This window comes from Macaca fascicularis, chromosome 6 (assembly GCF_037993035.2).
Source record: "Macaca fascicularis isolate 582-1 chromosome 6, T2T-MFA8v1.1".
Lineage (NCBI taxonomy): Eukaryota > Metazoa > Chordata > Mammalia > Primates > Cercopithecidae > Macaca > Macaca fascicularis.
Genome location: NC_088380.1, coordinates 12,648,397 through 12,659,680, shown reverse-complemented (window position 1 = coordinate 12,659,680; position 11,284 = coordinate 12,648,397). Strand labels below are relative to the sequence as shown.

The 11,284-nt window shown below is 32.6% G+C and overlaps 1 long non-coding RNA gene across 1 annotated transcript; it reads right to left on the bottom strand.

Annotated features, from left to right (window-relative positions):
• Window positions 1–649: 649 nt before the first annotated feature.
• Window positions 650–10,494, bottom strand: LOC135971088 (uncharacterized). Its single transcript, XR_010587166.1, has 2 exons — window positions 10,263–10,494; window positions 650–1,266 (listed from the first exon to the last, which is right to left on the bottom strand). It is a non-coding gene; the product is annotated as an uncharacterized lncRNA (long non-coding RNA).
• Window positions 10,495–11,284: the final 790 nt, after the last annotated feature.

The following is an 11,284-nucleotide window of genomic DNA, read 5'->3' as shown; positions in this document are numbered from 1 at the left end:
GACACAGTGAAACCTTAACGGATACACAGTGGAGGTAACATTTGGCTTTGAAAAAAGTAGTAATAGGAATATTGGTTGCTAGTTTGGAGAAGTTGAATTAAACGTGGTCCTCAAATAGAAGAAAGCGTACTCCCTGGGTGAAAAAAGAATCATTGTATCCTTCATTCAACCATAAATCTGTTCACTCATTAAGAAATATTTATTGAGCACATGAACGATGTCCTGAGGGTGCTGCTATGGGAAAGAAACAAACTAAAGCCTTACTCAGAGGGAGCTTACATTCCAATGCAGCGAGACAGACAACGGCGAAATAAGCAAACTCAGACATACTGTGCAAGATAGTTATAAGTGCTTTACTTTTGAAAAACAAAACAGAGTAAGTGATAGGTTAATGTTTTAGAAAGAATTATCAGGGAAGTCCATTCTGCTACAGTGAATTTGGGTAGAAACTTAAATGAAATAAATTAACTTCTAAGGAAATAGTGGACCCAAGGAATTCTGTTGATGATTTCTGAACTGAGGATACAAGGCAAACTGTGGTGGTTAATTCATGTGTCCCTAGTGGGCCAGGGGTGCCCACGTAAACGTTGTTTATGAGTGTATTAGTATGTTTTCGTGTTGCTGATAAACACACACCTGAGACTGGTAATTTACAAAGAAAAAAAGGTTTAATGCACTTACAGTTCCCAATGCATGGAGAGGCCTCACAATCATGGCAGAAGGCAAAAGGCATGTCTTACATGGCAGCAGGCAAGAGAAATATGAGAACCAAGTGAAAGGGATTTCCCCTTGTAAAAACCATCAGATCTCGTGAGACTTATTCACTACCATGAGAACAGTGTGGGAGAAACCGCCCCCATGATTCAATTATCTCCCATCATGTCCCTCCCACAATACACGGGAATCGTGGGAGCTACAATTCAAGACGAGATTTGGGTGGAGACACAGCCAAATCATATCACTGAATATGTCGGTGATGCTGTTGGCATGAGGTTAGCATGTAGATTGGTGAACTCAATGAAATGGATTGTCCTCCTCAATGTGGGTGGGCACCATTCAATCCTCTGAGGACCTTAATGAAAAAAAAGCAGTGGAGGAAGGGGACATTCCTCGCCTTCCAGCCTGCTTGTTAAGCTGGGACACCAGCCTCCTCCCAGCCTTGGTGTGGGATTTGCACCACCTGGTCGCCTCCTTCTCAGGCCTTTCTGAGATTTTCAGCTTGCAGACTCCAGATTTGTCAGCCTGCAAAATTGGGTGATCCAAAACCTCATAATAATAGAAATAAACAAATACATAAATACATAGATGAATAAATACATCTCCTATTGCTTCTGTTTCTCTAAAAAATCCTAACTTACATAGTAACCATATTTTGTATGAACAGTAGTACCCAAGACATTAGCTACATGAATGGTGAAACAAAATTCTAAAAAATAGTGAGATATGGTCTAATTTTGTTTTACTATTTATTTGGAACTACTTATTTGATTCCTATTTAACTTATGGCTTTAAATAGGAATCAAATAAATTGTACTTAGTACTTCTAATTTCCCACCTGGATACAATATTTTAATTCAAATTTTAACTCTGTATTTTACTGGTGAGTTTGAATTTATGCCATTTTTAAAAATTGAGATTATGTTAAAATAGTTGCTGGCCCTGCAAATGTGCTTTTTATTAGTTATGTACTAGAATATAAACAAGTAATTTGTTCAAAGTCTATTTTTATCTGGATTTTTCTGATCATATTATATTTTTCTGATTATATTGCATTGTATTATATCATCTGGACTTTTCAGATTATATATTATAATATAATCAAATTCAATTAAAACTGAAATTTCTCAAAAGTTTCTATAATTTTCTACTTATCACTAAGCACAGATTTTTTTCAGTGACACTGAAATTGTACATTATCTGTATGTGAGAGACACACGTTCTTTACATTTTTATCATTTTCAACAATTAGAAAAATACACTATAGAAAGGTTTCATAAACTGAGATTCAAATGAAAAATTAAATAAACTACACAATTATGTCTAGCAAGCTTTTGTTCCTCTACATCATAAGGAGGCTATTTCACTAGTATAGACATAAAATTCAATTAATCACTAAAAAGTGATAAAAATCAATCACTAAAAAGCACTTCAGAAACAAAGGTAATACTACTCAAAGAACAGAATGTTCTGTGGAAATATGATTTTAATTTAAGGTACCTGACCACCTTTTTCTTCTTGGTAATACATACACAGCTGTACTCAGACAGAAAGCTTCTATTATATTGTGATTATAATGAATACATTATTTTCACTGTATGCTCAAATTATATTATTTTGTGCAGTGTAAATAAAATAGGCAGAAGATTGCTTTTTACCTTTACTGAACAAGAAAAATATATGTATCCAAAAAGCTTTATAATACATGCAACTTCATGATGACAGGAGATAAATATACACTTGTACAACTGAAATTTTACATTAAAACAAAGAAAACAGCTCTTCAACTTTTTATGAATATCTGATTCTCATTGAGGGTAACATACTCAGTTCACTACTGGCTCCTTTTACAATCTCCATACGTTCTCCCTAGTGAAAGTGTTATGGTTAAAGGAAGAGATCAATGAAGGCCAAGGGCAGTGACAGGAATTAACCAGCATTGGACATTTTCAACTAGACCATCATATGTTTGATTAATATTTTATAGGACTTTAACAGCAGTCTTAATCATATATATATTATTTCTAATCAGAAAAGTATGAATGACACTATAGAGGAGACTTTTAATGTGACTAATTGTTTAGTTTCAGTGGCAAAATTCAAATAGATGCCAAGCAAAAATGTTCTCCAACACCCTACCTTTTGAACAAGCATTTTTAAAATGTTGTTATCCCCTTTAACAAAGAAAATTATTGTCTAGACTAATTATTGTTGATATGATATTCTTACCAAGTGTTGAAAAGGGAATATAAATATATAGATTTAAATGCAAATAGAGATATATATAAATAAGTGAGGGAATACCTGACTTTAGGCTATTGAAAGACTTCAAGGAGCAGAATGAAATCCACTGAAATGTGACCAACATTTTACATACACACACAGCCTGTGCATATTGTGTGTGTTTCTTTGAATTCAAAACATGATTTATATTGAATATATTTAAGCAAGTGCATCATTTAGCAATGTTAGGGGCATTGTTTAGTTCAATTCAAAGAAGGTTGATTGATTACCAAGTATTAAATAAAGTGGATTTTTCACTGTGGTTTGTCCATTTTGTTCCTACCACAAAAAATGTTTCTAGTAGTATACTTTTGCCATATTTTGATTATTGACAACAATGATGTTTTGATTGTAGAGCTAAGTTGGGATCAAATAGTATAGATAAAACTATGTAGAATTTGCTAAGAACTGTGAGACTTTTTAGACTACACGCATTGACACAGTTGCTTGTGAAGTAAGTTCTGTGTTCGGAATGTATTGAGTTCATCTAGAATCTTCTGTTACAATGATTTTATTATAATACTCATCACATTATGGTACAGTTGTTTATGTCTGTTTTTTTACTTTTGAAGATGAAATTTTAGACAGCAAGAGATACATTCTGCTTATCATTAAACTCACAAATCTGACATTTCTTAACACACATTAAATGTTCAAAAATATTTAGTACAAATAAATTAATGAATGACAACAAACTAAAAACTCACATAATTTTATATCTGTAAACCTCATTTGAATCTCACATCTATATTTCCAGGAATATAGTACATACTTAATAAATATTTGATCAATTTAAGTGTATTGCCTTGGGCTAAAATCTTCCTGAAAATAATTGGGATTTGAAAGCAGGTATCTGTATTATCATTTCAAAAATTGTCCCTATATAACAAGCTAATAAAATTTTACAAATAGGAGTTCTTTATCAGTTATTTAGTCTAACCTTCTATAATTTTAATAGCTCGCCATGTCTGAAAAGTTCATGACATTTGTTGATATTTTCACTGCACTTCTCAATCTCACTCCAGCAACAATTATGAAACAAAAAATTGTAACTAACAGGAATATCATTATTTGTAATTTTACCTTTGGTCTCCCATAACCATAAAAAAACTGTTTTCCATCTGTTTCACTCTAATCTTTCACAGATTTTAGAATTCACTATTTCACTCCACTGCTTAAATCACTTTTAAAATATTTGACCTGCTACTGACAACCCAAATAACCACTTCCTTTTCATCAGTTTATCTTTGGCTAAGTGTATCCCAAATTGCTCAAATAAATTCCCTTCTCATATCTAAAATTTTTAAAAATAAATTTATTTTTACAACTAGTAATAGTGTATAAAAATATCTGAAAATATAGCAAGGGCAAATTTCAACAGAGTGCACATTTGACTAATAAATATTTAATAATATAGGTTGACCATAGTGATGCTAAAATCTTTGATCCAGACATAAAGCCTGTAAATACTGATTGGAAATAAAAGGGAAGAGAAAGATGTACTGTGTGGTGAAGAATTTAGCTTTACCCAAATGGAAGTCTGAGCTTTGCCCTAGCTTTCAGGAGGTGATCTCTAAGCCCTTAGAATTTCTTGCCTGATAGACATATCTTTGTTTAGCGTCTTTGGACCATTACAGAAAATCTAACACTGTGGCTCATGGAGTGGTAGGTGTGTCAGTGGGGGATTTGGTCATTCAATATCCACTCAGCCTCCAGAGGAGCTAGAGTGGAGATTAAGGTTAAGGCGAGCCATGTGGTCAGTGGACCATGCAGCTTCAGTGAAGCCTCTGTACACCAAATCTTGGGTAAGCTTCCTTGGTTTGCAATGTTCAGTACGTATTGTCACCCATCTTTGCCAGGAAAACTTAACACTCTCCATAACTACATGGGGAGAGAATAGCCTGGAGCTTCATGTTTAGAAACTTCCTGGAGTCTGCCACATGTATTTTTTCCCTTCACTGATTTTGATCTGTGTCCTTTCCTTGTAATGATGCATAACTATAACAGTGGTCACTGAGTTCTGTGGACTCTTCTAGAAGATTATCAAATCTAATGGTGGTCTTGGGAATCCTCAGAGTCTGCAGCTGGTGTCAGAAAAGAAGGAAGCTCTGTGGACTGAATTCACTCAAAACTTGCATGCACTCACCAGGCATTTTAACTAGAGGATATTCACTTTATAACTTATTTAAAACTAGGTTTTTAAAATAACACTATAGTGTAACTAAAGACAGTGTCTTAATAATATGAGACCAACAAGCATAAACTTAATATGAATTATTTATCTTAATTTATTCTTCACTAACACCCTGTTATGTTTCCAGTTTTTATAACGGCAAAGACTTAAGTGACTGCTGATTTCTTAAAATGATATTGTGGAAATCAGAAGACAATGTGATAATATCTGCAAGAGCCAAAAGACAATATATTGTTGTTGACTCATAGTCTCTAGCTAGCATGAATATTCTTAGATTGAAGGAAAATAAAGATCTTTGTAAACAAAACAAAACTAAGACAATTTGATGCCAGCAAGTTTGTACTATAATAGTAAGCCAAAATATGCAGCCTGAATAAAGATGATACCAGAAAGAAGCCCAGAATTTCAGGAGGAATGAAGGCCACTGGGCAAGGTATGTATCTGTGTAAATACAATGGACTGTTTATTTTTAATGTCCTTCATATATAAAGGGTTGTTTAAGAAAAAATTATGACATTTTCTTGTGGGGTCTAATGTATATATATCAACTATAAATTATATAAACTATTATATATAAACTATATAAAAGTAAATAAACTAAAAGCATATATATGTTAACTATGTCATAAAAGCCAGAGAAGAGTAAAATTACTTAAAAAATCACATTGTAAAACTCCTACAGTGTTTGTAAAATGAGAAAATTATTAACTCTAAGAAAATACTAGGCAAAGTTAGAAGTACATACTTTCATCGCTAGAGCGAGAACTAAAATAATAATGCAAAGAGGTGTAGCTACACATCTGATAGGTAAATTAGAATGCTAATATATATTCAGATTTTTAAAGACAAAAAAGGGGGAAACAAATTAAGAAAAAGTGGGAGGACAAAGAAAGCAAAGAAAAAAATCATAAATTAAGTCAAATTATGTCAACAGTTAACTTTTAATATTAATGAACCAGAAAACAGAGATTGTCAAAATGGATGGAAATGTAATATCCAACTACTTAATGACTACAGGAGATACATTTTAAATATGAAGAGACTAACAGGTTAAAAGAAAATGGATAGGAAAAATGCATTGTGCAATCCTTAAGCATAAGAAGGCTGAAGTGACTACATACATAACACAAAACAGACTACAACATTGAAAAGCATATCAGCCAAGATGAAGAAGAACATTTCATAATGAAATGATAAAAGGATGAATTCATCTAAAAGACATAACAATCAGAAATGGGTTTCCATTAACAAACTACTTCAAAATATACAAAGTAAAAATTAACAGCATTGAAGAAGGAAGCTGACATTTCCAAAGTCATATTTGGAAAGTTTAGCACCACTGTCTCAGTAACTGATAGAAAAGCTACACAAAAAAATCACTTGACCTAAAAAGACTGTTAATCTAAACAAACGTTATCTACCACCTTCACCTGATTGACATTTATGGAACACTGCATCCCCTAAAAGTAGAATACATGCTCTTTTCATATTTTCATTGTATATAAGAATTAAAATATTTAACAGAGTTGAAATATTAAAGACTCTGTTCTCACAAGAAAAAAACTAAAAATATTTAGAAAATTTAACTATTTGGAAAAATATTTGAAATTATTTGGAAATATTGGAATACTTATAATCTAATATTTCTTGAAATTAAAAAAACAGACATATTTGGAAGTTTAAATATTTGGATAATCAATTTTTCCTGAGGAGATACAACAAGAGAAACTAGAAAATGTTACAAACAGAATGAAAATGTAACTACAACATATTGAATATTGTTGAATTCAAATATTCAAATAAAACTGTGTTTACTGGGAAATTAGTTATTTTACAAGCTTAGATTAGAATAGAAATTTTAAAATAAATAACCTTAAGTTTCTTCTTAAGAAGCTCAAAAAGGAGAGAAAAATAAACCCAAACTAAGTAGAACAAAGGACATACTAATAATGAAGAGGGATGAAAAAATATCAAACAAGCAATAGAAATTTAAAAATAAACAGATTATTTGAAAAGATGAAAAAATTAAAACACTACCAAGACTCATTGAGAGAGGGAAAGAATGATAAATGTTAGATATGAAAAGGGAGTTATTACCACAGATCCAACAGACCTAAAAAAGGTAATAATGAACAACTTCATAATAACCAATTGGACAACCTAGAGAAATGAGCAAACATTGTTTAAAAACATAACTTACCACAGCAGACAGAACATGGAACGATCAGAATAGCCTATAAATAATTTTATTTGATTTTTTAAAAAATCTTACAAATAAAACACTAGGCCCATATAGTTTAAATTGTCAATCATTTAAGGAAGAAATAAGACAATTTTCATGTGAAATGTCTAGAAGAGAGGAAAAAACCTTTCTGAATCATTTTATAAAGCCAATATAAATATATTACCAGAAATCCCAAAAGAAAAATAAATTATACACCAATTATATACAATATCCAACAAATATCCCCTATGAAATAAATGTTAAAAAACACAACACAGTATTAGCACATAAAAAGGAGCAACATTTTAAAAGCATGTTACATCATGACCTCGTAGGTAATTCTAAAGTATTCAAGGTTCTCACATTTAGAAATTCACCTCCACTACAATGCACACTGTATTCTGCATGAATTCTCTGTTCACCTGAATGATTCCCAGCATGCTGACTTCTCAATTTCAAATCATCCTAATTTCTAATGTCTCCTTCACTCAGCTCAGTGTCTATTTATAGCCCCTTTCTGAAATTTGTCATCATCTGAAACTATTTTAGGTTTGAAATGTTTAAGACCACCAGCCAATTAACCTATAAAGTCTGAATATCAGCCCATTTTTCTTCATTTTCTTTCTAACTTAGGTTCCAAAGTCTGTCATTTCAACCACTCTATTGAGGATAACTTAAATTATCATTCATCTGTCTTCATGTCATCTGGCTATATTCCCATTCTAGACAAGCCACTAGTTTACTCCATGCTTGCACCTAACAGGATTGCACAACTAAAAAAAAAAAAAAAAAAATTCACACAATTGGGATAATTGGTAAGACCTAAATTATAGTTCCTAATCTGACAGGATCCTCAACACCATTAAACACACTCATAGGCATATATTTTTAAAACTGGCATTCTACTTCAGAGAAAACATAAGTCATCAGATTGTAATTTTCTCAATTTTCCATGAGCAAATATAAAAACTGAAGTACATCAGCCCCGTCCTTTCTTTCTGACTCCATATGTCAATGGAGTAACATTTTGTCCATCTACTACAAAAAGCCAGCTCTGCCATCTGTCTTCTGTTTTCCCATATCTTGCCTTCACATTATCTAATCCTTCCTTATTCTCGGGTGTTAAATTTTTTTTTTTTTCTATGAATCCCACATACTCCGTCAGGTATTTCTTCTATTTTCAACTTTTCGCAAGAGTCGTCTTGAGTAGCTGCTGTTTCCACTTTGTCACCACACATTTATTGATCAGGAATCTTCATTGTGTCTCCTCTCCCTTGCCATTATACTGGAGAACTTTACCCAGGCATAAACATGAATGCCATGACAACGAAACTTATGGACACTGTTGGAGCCTCATCATTACCCATTGTTTACTCATTTGCCAGAAGTGACCACTTTCCTCGTGTGGAGGTTGACCACATTTTCTGTTTCTTCTTCTAGTATTTATAGAACTAAATTCTTGACTTTCCTTCTGATTCTTCAGCCATTGCTTATCTTTTATTTGACAATAAAACTTGAGGTTCATCAGGAATTGGCCATAGGCTACTTTATCTCTCTCTCTACATTCTCTTCCTGGGACATCATATTAATCCTCGTGTCTCCAATTTTTTCCCCCAAGTATAACCTCCTTATTTATGTCTTCCTCTTAAACTACTCATAAACCCACCTGCCTTCTCTGAATTTTCACATGGGTACCTCAAAATGAAATATCCGAAATCAACCCAATATTCTTTTCCCACTGTATAGATTTTTGTTCTATTTCTGTAAAAATATTGCTATGTTTTTAAAGAAAAGAAAAACAAATAGTATAAATAAAACTCATAAGAATGACTAACTATAGAGAATAAACACATGAAATGTAGGCAAATTTATAAGACATGTTAATTAGAGAGAGAGTAAGCAAGTAAGCATCTTATGAGACATAGGCTGAATTTATAAAATACAGTAGGTATGAATAGCAACTTAGTCATCTCTAAGACATGTTAAAAGTACATAGGATAAATGTAATATGTGATTGAAAAAAACATAGGTAGGCCAAATGCAAGTGTTACTTATAGACAGAAAGGATGAATTGGCCCAGTTGTGAATTCTGGATCATACCAACTCCAGAGAAACAGCTATGTCATCCCCAAATTGACCACTGTTTGATGACATGATAGTCCTAATTTGGCCCCATGCTCTACTAAGAAACTCATATGAAACTTAAAGCTACTCATCAAGCTCATTGGTAAGCAACAGCGATGGTCGACATACTTGATCAATACAGCATTGGTTGACATACTTGATCAATACAGCAGGCACAATTTGACTGCTGAATTCCTTAGTTTAACTTCACTTTTCTCCTTATAATTACCCCAACAGTGGAAATTGGTGCATCTCAGAGATACAGGACCTATGAACATTGCAAAACACAGGATTCCATAATCCTTCTCTCCTCTTGTACCCTATCATAAAGTTAGGACCTATGGACATTGCAAAATACAGGATTCTGGTAGCATAGTCCTTCCCTCCTCTTGTATGCTATCATAAAGTTGTTAACTCACCACACCTTTTTCTTCTTGTTTAGCTTTGTGTGTCATGAATGAATTAAACAAGACATGTAACATTAGTATCTTAATCTAAATGGTCCATGAACATTTGTTTTTCATAATGTCTAAAATAGCTTGCTTAATGCTATACTTGGGGGGCTGCTGAGATAATTTTTCATAAAACATCCCCCACCACAAACATCTTCTTTTGTATTTTCTACCTCTCTAAATGACGCTAACATTTGTATAAACAATTCTTCTTCTAAACTTATTTCCAACAGTTGATGTTATGGTTGAGATCAGGAATGGGTCTTACCTTAGTATTCCTCAACTCCTTGCTAGCATTCTTGACTAGTCGGGTTACTTTTTAGTTCTCATTGTCCTTAGTTTGTCAGGAGTTGTTTGCAAAATGTCTGTCTACCAAAAAACACTCTTAATTTCTCTGAGGCAGGAACTATGTCTGCTTCCTACAACACAGTATTTCCAGCGCCCATCAGAATGCTTCACGTTAAAAGATGTTCTCTACGTTCTCCTTTCCTAAATAAATGCCTACCAGATTTTCTTTCACATAGTAGGAATTTAGACTGATTGCAAAGCCGATTGGACAGGAAATAATTTCTAAAAGAAAACTAGAGTACAGTGGCATTTTGCCTTGAGAGAAAAGCGTTGACACTGTGATAAGACAGGCTGATAACAATAATGGAGGTTGAAGTACAGCTTATCTTTTGTTAAAAGAGAAGTTATCTCATGCTGTGAAAACTTGACATGCAAATGAATGTACTAGATTTGTTGGAAGTTCAACTGTAATCTATTTGAATGTTAATGAAGGCTGCTGAGGGATTCTTTATAATCTTTTCTTTTTTTACCTTTACTGTTAAAAGAAGCTCTAAAATTACCTAACAATTGATAATTCTTTACTTTATTTCTCTCATAATATGAATGATAAACTATTCAAGTAATTTATATTTGTATTTTGAATTATGAAATAGAAAAATCAGCTCTGCAAGGAAGTTTCATTGGGGCTACCATGTAGTTTTACATTTTAAATTTTTTTAAAAATGCATTTGGCTACATAAATCCCTAAAGAGAGATGTGTTTATACATTGAAAACTTTGTGCTGAAATAATTTTCAACATAAAATTGAATTGATGTTAGATATTTTCTAGTGTAATATAGGAAACTGATTGTTTAAAAAATAGTAGTAATTAACCTAATAGAAGTTTTCCTGTTGCTAAAATTGTGGTATTATTTCAGAAACATGTGTTTTTGTTCACACACACATTTAATTTTGAATTAAAATTATACCACAGACAACAAGATGTTAATTCATTATGACAC